Source organism: Xenopus tropicalis, chromosome 8 (genome assembly GCF_000004195.4).
Source record: "Xenopus tropicalis strain Nigerian chromosome 8, UCB_Xtro_10.0, whole genome shotgun sequence".
Classification (NCBI taxonomy): Eukaryota; Metazoa; Chordata; class Amphibia; order Anura; family Pipidae; genus Xenopus; species Xenopus tropicalis.
This window is the reverse complement of record NC_030684.2, coordinates 117,159,860-117,176,464: the sequence shown is the minus strand read 5'-3', so window position 1 is coordinate 117,176,464 and position 16,605 is coordinate 117,159,860.

The window sequence follows — 16,605 nt, the reverse complement described above, 5'->3', positions numbered from 1 at the left end:
AGAGAGAACCAAGGGGCTTGTGGAGACTAAGACAAAGAGTGAGTGCCAAGGGGCCTAAGACAAAGAGAAAGTGCCAAGGGGCCTAAGACAAAGAGAGAGTGCCAAGGGGCCTAAGACAAAGAGAGAGTGCCAAGGGGCCTAAGACAAAGAGAACGTGCCAAGGGGCCTAAGACAAAGAGAGAGTGCCAAGGGGCCTAAGACAAAGAGAGAGTGCCAAGGGGCCTAAGACAAAGAAAAAGTGCCAAGGGGCCTAAGACAAAGAGAGAGTGCCAAGGGGCCTAAGACAAAGAGAGAGTGCCAAGGGGCCTAAGACAAAGAGAAAGTGCCAAGGGGCCTAAGACAAAGAGAGAGTGCCAAGGGGCCTAAGACAAAGAGAGAGTGCCAAGGGGCCTAAGACAAAGAGAGAGTGCCAAGGGGCATAAGACAAAGAGAGAGTGCCAAGGGGCTTAAGACAATGAAAGAGTGCCAAGGGGCCTAAGACAAAGAGAGAGTGCCAAGGGGCCCAACCAAGACAAAGAGAGCATGCCAAGGGGCCCAACCAAGACAAAGAGAGCGTGCCAATGGACTTAAGACAAAGAGAGAGTGCCAAGGGGCCTAAGACAAAGAGAGAGTGCCAAGGGGCCTAAGACAAAGAGAGAGTGCCAAGGGGCATAAGACAAAGAGAGAGTGCCAAGGGGCTTAAGACAATAAAAGAGTGCCAAGGGGCCTAAGACAAAGAGAGAGTGCCAAGGGGCCCAACCAAGACAAAGAGAGCGTGCCAAGGGGCCCAACCAAGACAAAGAGTGCGTGCCAATGGACTTAAGACAAAGAGAGAGTGCCAAGGGGCCTAAGACAAAAAGAGAGTGCCAAGGGGCCTAAGACAAAGAGAGAGTGCCAAGGGGCCCAACCAAGACAAAGAGAGCGTGCCAATGGACTTAAGACAAAGAGAGAGTGCCAAGGGGCATAAGACAAAGAGAGAGTGCCAAGGGGCATAAGACAAGGAGAGAGTGCCAAGGGGCCTAAGACAAAGAGAGAGTGCCAAGGGGCCTAAGACAAAGAGAGAGTGCCAAGGGGCCTAAGACAAAGAGAGAGTGCCAAGGGGCATAAGACAAAGAGAGAGTGCCAAGGGGCTTAAGACAATAAAAGAGTGCCAAGGGGCCTAAGACAAAGAGAGAGTGCCAAGGGGCCCAACCAAGACAAAGAGAGCGTGCCAAGGGGCCCAACCAAGACAAAGAGAGCGTGCCAATGGACTTAAGACAAAGAGAGAGTGCCAAGGGGCGTAAGACAAAGAGAGAGTGCCAAGGGGCATAAGACAAGGAGAGAGTGCCAAGGGGCCTAAGACAAAGAGAGAGTGCCAAGGGGCCCAACCAAGACAAAGAGAGCGTGCCAATGGACTTAAGACAAAGAGAGAGTGCCAAGGGGCGTAAGACAAAGAGAGAGTGCCAAGGGGCATAAGACAAGGAGAGAGTGCCAAGGGGCCTAAGACAAAGAGAGAGTGCCAAGGGGCCCAACCAAGACAAAGAGAGTGTGCCAATGGACTTAAGACAAAGAGAGAGTGCCAAGGGGCATAAGACAAAGAGAGAGTGCCAAGGGGCATAAGACAAGGAGAGAGTGCCAAGGGGCATAACACAAAGAGAGCGTGCCAAGGGGCATAAGACAAAGAGAGAGTGCCAAGGGGCTTAAAACAATGAAAGAGTGCCAAGGGGTTTATGACTGGAGAAAGACAGTGTTTGGGAAAGTACAGCAGTGAATCAAACTTGGAGAAAGGCTGTGTGTCCTGACTAAAAAAGATAAATCATCTCTGAACAGTAAGTAACATTGTACTAACCTTGTGGAAGTCCAGAGTCTTGGAGAGACCTCTCAACTGTGAAAGAAAATGTTTTTATGTGCTATTGTATGAAGACAAGTAACCTGTTGATGAGTTTTTTGAGTGAATAAAATAAAGGCAAAGTCCAATTTTTCTGCATTTTTGTGTCCCTGTCTCTTCTCTGAATAAGAAACCCAACTGCGTACCATTTGAAAAGCTGATCTTCCAACAATATATATATATATTGTAAGCTTGCAGGATCCACAACAGGCACTTTCTTCTGGGAGCTACGTACACACATTTGGTGAGTTCCCTTACTATGTATATATGTATAGTACCATCAGAGATAGTGCATATATATTTCCTGTTTATTATCAGGGAAGACTGTCACGGTTGGGCTTCTTTTCATTGCAAAAAAAAAGGCACTTGCTAGAGGACTTAGCAAGAGGATTACTCTATACATGAACATTAGTGGGCATTATAGGCAGATAATGGGGTATCTTTTTTCCAATAGAAAAGACCAAAGAACCAGAGGCCCCCCCTTTTAGACTAGAGGTGTAAGTAGTTCCTTAGGCTGAGGGCAGTGAGGCTGTGATGGTAGATTCTATTAATTCCTTAAGGCGTGACTTGGATGACTTCTTGAACAAGCATAATATCCATCATAATATCTACAGTTAGTTTAGTATGTGTTACAGTGTTATTTAAGAGGTAGTAACTTACACACACTGGGTCTAATGTATAATAATGTATTGTCTTAATATAAGATATATATTATATAGGTATTTATGGGTATATGTTTATATGTGCCCTTGGGGTCATTTGGAGAGATTGAACTTAATGGTCAATTGTCTCTTTTTTTAAACAAAAGTAACTATGTAACTATCTAATAATCTGAAGAAATCTATGACTTCGATGTATTTTAGTAGAATACGTTAAGTGGTGGCTGAATTTGGATTTTAATCATTCACAACAAATTTTACAACAAGGTTGTGTCCTAGGAGCCTTGTGGAAATTGGCAATAACTGCTCCATTACAAAGCTAGAGAGTTTAATGACGTGGCTGCGTTTTCAGTCAATTTATTCAATCTGCTTTTTACATAGTGCTGTAAGTAAGTCAGCGCTCAACCCTGATGCAGTCACGTAGCTCTAATACTTCCCAATGTGCTTGAAGTTTCTTCTGATAGCCATCTTTCTGACTGTACCAAATCCAAAATGCCTTGAAGGAAAACTCATTTACAGTATGTAAGATCCTGGCACAAAGAGCTTTCTGGTTCTTTACTGAGCGATAATGATCTTCATGTGACAGGTCAGATGTTGCTTTGCTGAATTACAGTAACATAGGCTGAATTGACATCAGATGACCGCTATCTGTGACTGAATTATATAATGGGGAGGCCAACAGACAGGGCGGCAATGTCGGCTGAAATGAGTGAAGTCATTGCTGAAGTCATGAATCAGGTTTCCTTGCATGAAGTTCTCTTTAAAGGATTACTGGTTTTAATGGAATCAGATTGGTTTGATGCCTACTCTGGGCTATAGTCCAGAACACTAATATATATTCTTCTGGTTGTATTTTAACATTAGCATTTCCATTGTGTATTGTGTTCCAGGATACGTAATATCTGAATGGAACATTTACCGTGTATTTTAGAGCTCAACTGGATTATATAAGATTTCTAAATGATTCAGTGACAATAGGTTCAATGATGGCGTTATTACGTGGAACTGTTTCTTCTTCCTGGAATAACAAACCCTCTTGATTTATATCAAGTTGCTGTTATGGCATATAAGGAGACTCATTTATTTTTTTAAAAAATCAAGTTGGTTAATTGTGGATGCAGATAAAAGGGTCTCCGTGTCGTAGTCAACATTTCAACATCTGAGGAACTGCCTGCAACTGTCAGGTGACCTTCACGTGGGGGCAAGAACGGTAGAAAACCTGTTTCTCTTGGACAGGATAAATTGATTCTTCGTGTTTCATCTTTAAGCTAGCTTTTAGTATGTAGTAACCTATTCCTAGAAACGTTGGAATGGGATCCCTTATACGGAAACCCATTATCCAGACAGCTCCGAATTATGGAAAGCCTGTCTCCCATAGACTTGATTTTAATCAAATAATTCAGAATTTTAAAACTGATTTCCTTTTTCTCTGTAGTATTAAAACAGTACCTTGTAACTGATCCCAACTAAGATATAAATAATCCTTATTGGATGCAAAACAATCCTATTGGGTTTAGTTAATGTTTTATTGATTTTTTAGTAGACTTAAGGTATGGAGATCCAAATTACTGAAAGACCCCTTATCCGGAATACCCTTGGTCCCGAGCATTCTGGATAATGGGTCCTATACCTGTATCTTCTTCTTCTGCCTCTTTCCATTTTTACAAATGGAGGTCACTGACTATGGCGGGCATAATACTATTGCTCTGTGAGGCAATGATCCTATTGTAATTCTAATCTGTGTTCAACATACTGGATAGGAATAATCATATTTTTGGGCCAGGCATGGATTGGCTGCAAAATTTAGCATTTCACTATAAGAAAAAAATGTTGGCAGTATTTTTTGATTCCAATGTATTTTGTGTGAAATAAATAGCCAGGAATGCCCATTGACTCCAATGTATTGTGCATAAAAAGCTGCAGTGAAAAAACACCTACTAACTTGAGTAAGTTTTGAGCCATTTCATAAAAATTAAACAGGAAAATGTAAGTGCATCACGGGTGTATTGCATTCAGTCTGCCGCCCATTCAGTTGCCTTTTTTGTATGCATTAACCAACCCAATCCAACCAGACAATGCTACATTAGTGATAGTTTCCTTCCTGGGTTAACGTTCTTCTCATATTCTTTAAGACAGTGATAACCAACCTTGAGCAACATGTTACTCGCCTCCCCCTTTGATGTTGCTCCCTTAGCCCTCAAAGTAGGTGCCCATTTTTAAATCTCTGGCTTGGAGACAAGTTTTGGAAGCACAGAGACACAGTTTTACTCCAAGCAGAGCCTCCTGCAGGCCAGCAGTCCCCATGGGGCTCCCAAATAGCCAATCACAGCCCCTATTTGGCATCCCCAAAGAACTGTTTTTCATGCTTGTGTGGCTCAACACACATCTGAGTGTGTCTCATGTGTAAAAAGAGATGCTAGTATCAAAAGAGAATTTTTCCCCATGAAACAGTATATATCTTATCTCCTCAGCCTGCTAGACCATTCTAAGTGACTTAGATAAGGACTGTGCCTAAAAATAACAGCAGACTCTTATGACTAGAAGGAAGCAAATGATCTATTTTCCGTTATGCAACTAGACTTTTTTTTTTTTTTTTTAAATGTCATATCAATTTGTTAAACACTAATCTATTATAATAAACATTTGTCATAGTTTAGACATGTAAGTAAAAAAGAAAATGACTTGAAATTGTATGATATGTTAGTAGTGTTAGTAGTAGTATTTCTGGGATTTCTGTATTGTTGGAATATTTTCTTTCTCTTTTTAAGTGCAAGATACTGCTGTGCTATTAAAGTGGGAATTTATGTTTGTTTTGTTATGATTTTTTTCAATCACAAGATTGTTGCATCTGACCTAGTTTAAGAAGAGTGACAGCATTGTTTTTATGTCAAGAAGTTTAGCAACAATCCATCTTTTGTGCAGACACAATATTCATTAAACTTAGTATATAAACTTTTATATGACCTTAATACAGTTAAAACATTTTGAAAAATAGGATTTTGTATCATAGGGCATTTTAATGGCATAAAAGCACCATTACCAATGGCATAAGAGCACCATTTGGAGGCTACAACCACATAGAAATGCTCTATGCTCAGGGGAAACAAGGTGTCAAGGCCCCATCTAGAATATGCTGTTCAGTTTTGGTCTCCAGTGCTCAAGCGGGACATTATTGAGTTAGAGAGGGTCGAGAGAAGGGCAACTAAGCTGGTAAAAGGTATGGATAGCCATGGTTGGATTGTTTACACTGGAGAAGAGATGCTTAAGGTGGATATGACGATGTATAAATATTTAAGGGGATCATGCAATAATCTTGCTAATGCCTTATTTACCAGTCATGAGAGCACCCATTCCGATTAGAAGAAAGGAGGTTCCTTCTAAATATTCAGAAAGAATTTTTTACTGTGAGATCTGTGAAGTTGTGGAATTCTCTCCCCAAATCAGTCATACTGGCAGATACATTAGATAACTTCAAGAAAAGGTTGAATGTTTTTTTAACTAGTGAGGAAGATAGCTCATAGTAATGATCCAGGGACTGGTCCGATTGCCATCTTGGAGTCAGGAAGGAATTTTTTTCCCTCTGCAGCTAATTGGAGTTGAACTTGTTTTTTTTGCCTTCCTCTGGATCAACTAGCAGTTAGGCAGGTTATATATAGATATAAAAGGTTGAACTTGATGGACATGTGTATGTATGTATATCATTATTTATAAAGTGCTACTTATGTTCTACAGTAGAACAATAAATTAATACAATAGGGGGTTATTAAAAAAAATACATAACTACAAAGTATGATAATAAATAAAAATTAATACAAGGTACAGTTGCAATAAGTTAAGAATCAAAGAGACAAGAGAATGAAGGTCCCTGCCCCGTAGAGCTTACAATCTAAATGGGAGAATAATTTACAGACACGAATAGGAGAAAATTGATGCTACTATGTTGCTATGTGCTAGGAAGCCCCACACTTAACTACTGCTTATGGCAGACATTCAGTATAGGGATCCCCATATCATGTCAGTGCTGACCTCTACACCTGACACCATATTTTTAATCTGCCACAAAGCAAGGTGTTTGGATTGCAGCACTGTAAGGGCTAGACTCAAGTGATTTGTGCACTTCTGCCTAGCCTGTGATTGATGAATATGAGTCATATCCCAGTTGGACTTCCACAAGTTTTGGATTAATATCCCTATTTTTTATACTTGTTCCCCTTTGGTAGCTTATGTTATCTACATCACTGTACTGGTTAGTATTACAAAGAATGCTGTGATTGAATCCAGGTTTTTCCTACTGTCATATTTTCCCTCCAAATCTCATTGCTGTACATATTGGTCTGGACAAATTAGCTGGAGGATCTACCCTTATTTTCAAAATTGTACATTTCCTATCAGACATGGGCTTCATCTAGATGACTATTTCCTTACATAAGTACTACTACTTTCCATGTAAGAGATCAGCTAGCAAAATACCACAGGTTACAAGGACTGTAATGACTATTTCTTTTGTCTACTGCTTTTAGTGAAAGCTCTTTAGTGCATTGGGTGTAATTTCACCAGAAGATATGTGGAAGCCAATAAATCTCAGTGTATATATAGTTGTTATATAATAATCATACCTGTAATGCTTTCAATACAGTAGAATCCAGCAAGTGAGGCTGCACCTGATACTACTTCCATGCCGTTAGAAACCAAGGAGAGCTTCACACCAATCAAGATCCTAGCTTCCTATGGTTGATCAAAATGGGTGAGCAGCAGTAACCCCATAGGTTATAAATTACCAGGTATGGGATCCATTGTCCAGAATGCTCAGGACATGGGGTTTTCTGAATAAGGGATCTTTCTGTAATTGGGATTTCCATACATTAAGTCTGCTAAAAAATCATTTAAACATTAGATAAACCCAATAGGGCTGGTCTGCCCCCAATAAGGATTAATTATAACTTAGTTGGGATCAAGTACAAGTACTGTTTTATTATTACAGAGAAAAGGGAATCATTTAACCATGAAATAAACCCAATAGGGCTGTTCTGCCCCCAATAAGGGGTAATTATATCTTAGTTGGGATCAAGTACAGGTACTGTTTTATTATTACAGAGAAAAGGGAATCATTTAACCATGAAATAAACCCAATAGGGCTGTTCTGCCCCCAATAAGGGGTAATTATATCTTAGTTGGGATCAAGTACAGGTACTGTTTTATTATTACAGAGAAAAAGGAATCATTTAACCATGAAATAAACCCAATAGGACTGTTCTGCCCCCAATAAGGGGTAATTATATCTTAGTTGGGATCAAGTACAGGTACTGTTTTATTATTACAGAGAAAAAGGAATCATTTAACCATGAAATAAACCCAATAGGGCTGTTCTGCCCCCAATAAGGGGTAATTATATCTTAGTTGGGATCAAGTACAGGTACTGTTTTATTATTACAGAGAAAAGGGAATCATTTAACCATGGAATAAACCCAATAGGGCTGTTCTGCCCCCAATAAGGGGTAATTATATCTTAGTTGGGATCAAGTACAGGTACTGTTTTATTGTTACAGAGAAAAGGGAATCATTTCTAAAAATTAGAATTATTTCATTAAAATGGAGTCTACTGAGGATGGCCAGTCAATAAGTCAGAGCTTTCTGGATAATGGGTTTTCAGGTAACGGATCCTGCACTTTTACTTTTAAAAGACCAAAGCTCTGGGCAGATGGCAAGCTTTAAAAACTATAATACAATAGCGTTATTGAAAATAACTCTTAGTACAAAGCTGATCCATGATCTGGTCCGATTGGCATCTTGGAGTCAGAAAGAATTTTTTTTTACCCTCTGAGGCTTTAAACGTGGTTTTTGCTTCTTCCGGATCATCTAGCATTGAGGCAGGTTCATTTAGACATAGCAGGTTGAACTTGATGGACATGTGTCTTTTTTTAAGTTACTATGTTACCAACAGACCAAAGATGGTGGCAAGCAGAAATACACTTAATACACTCTTGTCACTTCAATGGAAGGTCTTTTGACTGAAGATGCTTCACTCAGATACTACTTCAGTTATTGAAATACCCTTGGGCATTAGATATACCAACTACCCTCATGTTTTAGGCACAACTGTCTTAATCTAACAAACAGCAGTGTTTGAGGGTTTCTCTGACACCTGACCTTGAAAATACTAAATAGTGCGGCTGGTAAGCCCATAAACTGTTACCTCAGACCATTCCCTCAAGTATAAGATCAGCTCTTTGCTAATTTCCATATAGAGTGTAAATCATACATCAGCTACTGGTAAATGTGCTAAATGTATGAATGATGTCCACGACTGGTTGTACAAAACATTTTATATGGATTAAAATATATACAAGTCACAAATCAACCTTGAGTACTTATGTTAGCAATTATTCTTTACAATCCACCTAAAATCCAGTAGTCTATCATATGCATGTGGGCAATCAATTATATCTGAGATATACGTGGATCATTTTTCTGCAGAATCGAGTTGCCAAGAGACCTAAGACTCTTTAAATTGAGTTTCAGATTGAAATGCACCTCTTCTATCCCAATTCTCCACCTGTTTACTTCCTGGAAACTGAAGAGACGTGTGTTGTACATACATGTTCCATAATACAAGATCAACAAATGCCATCTCATAGCCTGATACAACTAAGTATCTTATCATTTTTAAAATATACTTGTCAGTGCACAATATGTCTCTCATCTCTATTGTCCAGAAAACATTGGGAATTAGGCATTTAAATTATAAACAAAAAGGAAGACAAATCCTTTCTAAAAAGTGTCCAGCTACCATCTATCTGTATATAATTAAAATCTGCAAGAGAATTTAGCCTATTATTAGATGCCCCAGACACCAAATACCTCTGCTCCTCTGGAAACATTTATATAGATTATAATCTATTTCAGACATACATGTCTCATAATACGTAGCCCATCTGCTAAGAAAGCCTCCATGATAAGTCTCCCTTTATATTATGACAGCTCCACTATACATGCATATAAATATCATAACCCTGTGGATAAAGCTCTCTTGCTTTATTTTCCTGTTTTTTATATTATATTATTATAATATCTACAGCCAGCTGTAGATTAGAATGACAGCTGGCTGAACTTTGGAGCCTTTTTGTCTAGGGAAAATAAACCACTGGAGCAAAAATCTCCAGTCAATGGAGACAATGAAGTATGAGACCAATTTAGAAACCCGAGCCCTTGGCAATCAGGCATGGGGTATGGTGCCTTTTATTGGCCAGAGCTCTAAGTCAAACTAAGATGATTAGACAAGGAATTAATGTCACATCTGGCCTTCATTTGTAGAATAGAAAAAGGCCCACTGAGTGTATGTCACACAGCAATGTATGTTTCCAACATCATGGCATGCTGTGTTTTACAAGAGTTTTACAAGGCTTGTGGGACATTTCCTATTCTTTGAAAGAAACCAGAAAAACAAAAAAAAAATACAAACAGTGTACATACACATGTATAAAGCAATTAAGCTCCTATTTGTTCATTTATGTACATCCAAAGAATGTACAAGTGGCATTGATGGGCAAAACAAATCCTTCAGACTGTCAAGTATTCCCCAGCACACGCTTTAATCTCTCAGAACGCAAATTCTTTCTAACAGGAGGGCCGAGCTTGTACAAGTAATGCAGTTAATTACAGTAAATGGTATCAGTATGTGCTCTCTGCCTCTTCCATTGCCGCTATCGCTACTTCCATCAGTGGTTTTTACTTTTAGGCATGGTGAATTCTTAATCAGCCATGTTTCAGTTGTTAGCTCCCCTGGGACAGGTATTGATGTCATGTGAATGGATATTACAATGAACAGTAACAATAAATAACAATAAACAATAAAAAAATCAAATGAAAACATATAGAATATATTTGAATATATATTGAATATATTAAAAAAATATTGTAATGTTGCCCTGCACTGGTAATGGGGCAGCCATTCAAGTTGGAAAAAAGAGGAAAAGGCACAGGTTACATAGTAGGGAATGGATAAGCTCTGTAGAATACAATGGTGTTTTACAGAGCTAATTTGTCATCTGCTATGTAACCTGTGCCATTTAGACCTATTTTAACTTAAGTAGCTATCCCAGTGGCTACAGTAGGGTTAGGTAATGAGATATGAAGAGTGTGAGGTGAAAAGACTAAAAAATTAGTTTATGGTAAAAGAGAATAAAGGAAAAATTTAAACAGTAGGGGATTAAAAAAAAAATGTATATTTTTGTTGTACAATTTATATAGGGAATAATGTACACCCCACTGTAAAATATCAGGATACTCCGTTACCAAATAAAGGCACAAGGCTAATGGCCAAGGGCTTTTATACCGGTTAAGGAACCTTCAGGTCATATGACACAAATAACATGAACAAGCACCAATTATAACTGATCAATGATCACTGTTTATAAGCATATAATTAACAGGATATTCCTGGCTCTATATATACAGTAGATCAGTCTGTAGTCAATGGTAGCCATTCACTTACAACTGCGTCCTGATTGTGATCTTTAGCACAACGATGTGGCAGCAACAAATAACACTTTTGCATTTGGTTTTGTATAATTGGGTCCATATTTGTTTTGGCACTTTCCAGAATAAACAAGAAGTTTAACGGAAGTGGAGTCTTTTAGGATTAGGGAAAACTTGATTAAAGGGATGGATTAAGGATGATAGAGGAGGGAAGATGTTTCTGGAATGACAAGAACATGTACATGAATATTATCTTCATAACACAAGTCTGGTATATTCATTCATGTTTGCTGAAAGGAATGTATGGGGAAATGATGCCATATGTAGTGAATGAGCTGATGACAGGAATGCATAGAGAAATTATGCCACATGTAGTGGATGAGCTGATGACAGGAATGCATAAGGAAATGGTGCCATATGGTAATGACTGGGATTTTGAAAGCAAAGGCCATTTTATAAAGCAGTTCAGTAGTTACAACTTCAGGTGGATTTTGTATGACCAAGCTTTGTCCAACATTGGGTCAAAATAAAGCTTTTGTTATTTCTGGGCCTAAACAGGACAAACATTGAATCCAGCACTACTCCGTGTTTCTGATGTTCTAGTCCTTACAAGGTAGTTTATTATATCACCAATGTATGGTTAAAGTTGTCTGAAAGCCAAAACAACAAAGCTGGATAGGCTGTTTGTAAAGGGCTAATTATCACTATTGAAACTAAGTCAGCTAATTAGTATGGAGGTAATAAGGGTAAAAGCAAAATAATGCTCCATTACAACTTTATTTTTTTTAAAAAAGGAAGGATGGCTGAGATTTGTGTTGGTAAGTTGGATATAGGAATAGTTAATATAAGCAGAACACACCTGAATCACAGACCCAAAAAATGTTACCCAAAAGTTGGGGGTGGGGGTTTAGTGAATTGGGGCATCATGGGCACAGACACCTACATGCAAAGTTTAAAGAAGAAGGAGAGGTAAAAACTAAGTAAGCTTTACCAGAAAGGTCTATGCTAATACAGCCATAAGCAGTAAGAGTCCTCTATCAAAAGAAACACAGGATTGCTTGTCTCCTTTTTTGTAAACATGGCAACAGACTTCCTCTCTCAGAAAAATCCTTTATTCCCGAGGGCCAGAGTCTGTGCAGCTCTCTCCTCTCTCCCTTCTCCTACACCCCCTCCCAAAAGAATTTATAAAACTCACTCCCCCCACCCTTAGGAATGTGTAATCTGAGCTACCAGCCTCTAGATCAGTGATCCCCAACCAGTGGCTCGGGGACAACATGTTGCTCACCAACCCCTTGGATGTTGCTCTCAGTTACCCCAAATCAGGTAGTTATTTTTGAATTCCTGACTTGGTGGCAAGTTTTGGTTGGATAAAAACAAAGTTTACTATCAAATAAAGATTCCTATAAGCTGAGTGCATAGAGTGTGCATAGAGGCTACCTAATAGCCAATCTTAGCCCATATTTGGCTCCTCCATGAACTTTTATGATGCTTGTGTTGCTCTCCAAGTCTTTTTACATTTGATTGTGGCTCACATGTAAGAAAGGTTGGGGATCCCTGCTCTAGATCTACAGCAGGAAGCTATGAAGACCAAGAAAAAATGGCAGCTGCAATCTAAAACAAACAGAGAAAGCTTCTAGGGCTATTTACTCAGGTATGGTAATGCTTTCTGCAGAATAAATATAGTGTTCTAGGTGGCACTAATGTGGTGAATCGACTGGCAGTAAAATGCCAAAATGACTTTCCTTCTCCTTTAAAGCAAACTATGTGCCATAGGCTTTTAAATGAAAATAGACCATATCTATTGTCCCTCACAAAAAATGTTGGTTACGAGGTATAATATGCTATAAAATTCCATACTGCTGTATGCCTACCCCCACAGCGTGTATATAAGGAGACATTCTGGGATCCTAAACTCTTCTAATGACAATACAGTTCATCATAGCAGCCCTTAACATGTTCTTATTAGAAGAGGAACAAAATTGCATGGAGACATGCAGTAATAACATGAAGTTTAATTACCAGAGAATGAAGCAATGCCAGGTAACTAATAGCGTGTGTCATTTCCCCGGGGTGCAGAGAAATTCAAGACAACCCAAAATCCAGCTGTTTTCTCATTCTGACACTCAAGCAAATTGTATCTGCTCAGCATCAAATGCTTTTTTAAACACCAGCTCCTTGCATCCTAAAAAGCTAATGTAGCCTAAATGAAATGCTAAAATGAGGTACGAGAAACAAGATTTATATTATGTAATAAGTGTAAGTATTCTGTCTTAAGTGTTTGGATCGAAGCTACAGCATGAAACGAAAACAGTTGGAAAATACAGAACTATTTATTCTTGTCTTGGAAAAATATTCTGGAAAACGAAGGGTATTCTCCCTTCCAACAAGGGAATGTGTTAGAAAAAATACATTCCCATGTTACAGAGCTTTATTAAAGGACATGTAAACTCCTACCTCCTACCATGTATTTATGTTGGGCAAATTTCGCCCACCCATACCACACCATTTGTATTGCATGTATTTTCACAAGCACCACACAAATACCAGCTTTCACCCGGCGGCCATTTTCCCTCTTCAGTGACATCTGCAAACAGCCCATGTGCACTGTAAAGTTCATACCATGAAGAATGCAGGCTTACACAGGCAGAACTTACTCAAAAAGTCCTGCTTGGATTGAGCACTGTAATGGTAAAACTAAGCTCAGGACAGGAGGTTAGGAGAAAAACCATGTTTCTTCAGCAGAGTGCACAGCTAGAGCAGAGTTTCTATGGAAACCAGCAGTGGCATCTCTTCATTGGCTGCTAAATTGTAGGGTGTGTTTGGTAACCTAAGTTGATAGTTGAAGTTGATGAATAAGCCAAGAGCCAAGTAAAATCCTAAAGAAGTAAGTTAGTAAGTTAGAGGAGGAGAAGGAATCCCAAGTGATTAAGGAGATGCTGCAGCCTTACTATTAACCTTTTAACAACAGGATATCCAGGCACTTAAAGATGGGTGTTTACTGATTACATTTATTTGCGGGGGGGGGGGGGGGGGTTAAAATAAAGATTAAAATAAAGACACATCGTGTTTCTGGAAGCTAACACTTTTAATCATTTGAGATGCCAAGTGAAGCCTAGAGAAACATTAATGTACCATGTCTAGGAGGTGCAGCCATGCTTGTAATAGCACTTTACTGCCCAGATGCCACCTAAATAGACTTCAGCTTATTCTACCAAGAATGAAAGGGTACAGTTGAGCGTTTTTAGCACTCTAGGAAAGTGCTCTATGCATATGGAATGGAAAAGGAGGTTCATATCATTGGAACGTAGTGCCCTATATAATTGGGAAGTGGCTTAGTAACTCTTGAAGAGTAATCCCCAACCAGTGAGCATTATGTTGCTCACCTCCCCATTTGATGTTGCTCTCAGTGTCCTCAAAACAGGTGCCTGTTTTTAAATATCTGGCTTGGTGGAAAGTTTTGGAAGCATTAGAGCAGGGGTCCCCAACCTTTCCTACTCGCGAGCCACAGTCAAATGTAAAAATGCTTAGAAAGCAACATAAGCATCATAAAAGTTCATGGAGGTGCCAAATAAGGGCTAAGATTGGCTATTAGGCAGCCTCTATGCACACTATCAGCTTACAGGGGGCTTTATTTGGGAGTAAATCTTGTTTTTATTGAACCAAAACTTGCCACCAAGTCAGGAATTCAAAAATAACTCCCTGGTTTGGGGGCACTGAGAGCAACAGCCAAGGGGTTGGGGAGCAACATGTTGCCCCTGAGCCACTGGTTGGGGATCACTGCATTAGAGGCACAGTTCTACAAGCCTCCTGCAGGCCAGCAGTCCACATGGGGCTACCAAATAGCCAATCACAGTCCTTATTGTGCATCCTCAATGAACTTTTTTCATGCTTGTGTGGCTCACCAACACTTTACATTTAAGTGTGACAGGTAAAAAAGGTTGGGAATCCCTGTTCTTGTACAAAGCAACATGAAGAGGAAAAAAGATGTGGATTAACCTTGCAAGAAACTGGGAAAACAACATTGTTATCACAGGAATAGGCAGAGCAGGAGGCAGGGCTGTATTTAGGTCTGGTGCCACTCATCAGCAGACGCTGCAATCTGCACCCTCACCCCCAGCTCAACCACCAGATTTGCCCAGGTATCCTCTGGCGGTCGCTGGGGTTTTTTTATTTGTTTTATTTTATCAAATATATAGGCACCCGAGGGTCAACCCCCCCCCCAAAGCTGCCACCCTAGGCACAGGCTCATGGTGCCCTGGTATGAGGGACAATATCCAGGGCCGAGGATGCAATGAATCCGCCCCTTCCCACATCACATCCACATGCCATCCAGCACACTTTGCAAAATTACCCACAGTATATGAATGGGCCCTCTTAGTTGTATTTTTCCTCCCATCTTATGCACTGTCCCTTTCCATTTGAGTTGGAAGGCCGATACCCAATGGTCCAAACAGGCATTGGTTTAAACTTTATACTTCCATGATGACATTTGTCAAACGGCTGGATTTGAACTGTATACTTTAGTTTAGATTATTCAGCTTCTTTGATAGGCTGCAAAATTTATAAAATGTTCATTTTTCAGATCTAATCCAGACTGATTTATAAAACAAAATGTTAAGAGAGTAAACTGTGCCAAGATAAGTTAATGGCAGTGCATTAAAATATAAACCATTGAGATTAAGCTTTGGACTTGGCAAAGGTAAGAGAGCGAAAACACTAAAAAGGATGAATTAAGTGTTAATTCATGTATCCTAATGTAGGAACAATAGAAAACTCAATTTTAAGTAGAAACAAGACCTTTACTTTTTAACTGGATCAGTATGTGATCACTTACCAACAAAGGTGCAAATCTTATCCAGTGCACAAGTAATAAGCAATTAGCTGTGCCCTGCCTGATGATATTTGAAACATTTCATACCCCCATATGTAATAAAAGGTGCTAAGTTTGCCCAGTAGCAGTAACTCACAGCAACCAATTAGATGTTTAAACAGCTGACCAGTACATTCTACCTGCTGATTGGCTGCTATGGGTTACTGCTCCTGGGCAAACTTAGTGCCTTTTATTACTTAATGTTTTACGTGCTTTTACTGCAATGTTCCAAACTGTCATCTCTTATAAGTACGTGAGGACCACAAGTCACTTCTTCAGACTAACCTAAACAGTTTCAGCTGAAGGTGTGAGTAAAACTAGCTGATTTCTTTTTCAATGTAAATTAAAGACAGATCAGAATGACAAAAACTGTATCATGTGGACATGAGGAAAATGTTTCAGAGCTGGAGAAAAGAACAAATGCTATTTCTGAAACATTTTGGCACAAAGCAAGAGGCTTTTTGACATCTGAAATGGGACATTGCGAAAGTCCAGACTGTTTAAAGAATGAAAGCCAAACCTTGAAAGATGTTAAGAGCAGAGAGCACTTCATACTGCCAACAGATGCAGCCGTACATTGCTTTCGTTACAGCCTATACAGACTGCGGGATCTCAGAGCAATGGGAAGCTCACAGATTGTTTAACAAAAGAATAGCTGCGTCAGAATTCTGGCCTTGTACCAAACAATGCTAGGGCCTTGATTCAGCGTGCTTCCTGGAAGCATAAGGTTGTTTTATAAGGTGTATGTTTTATAT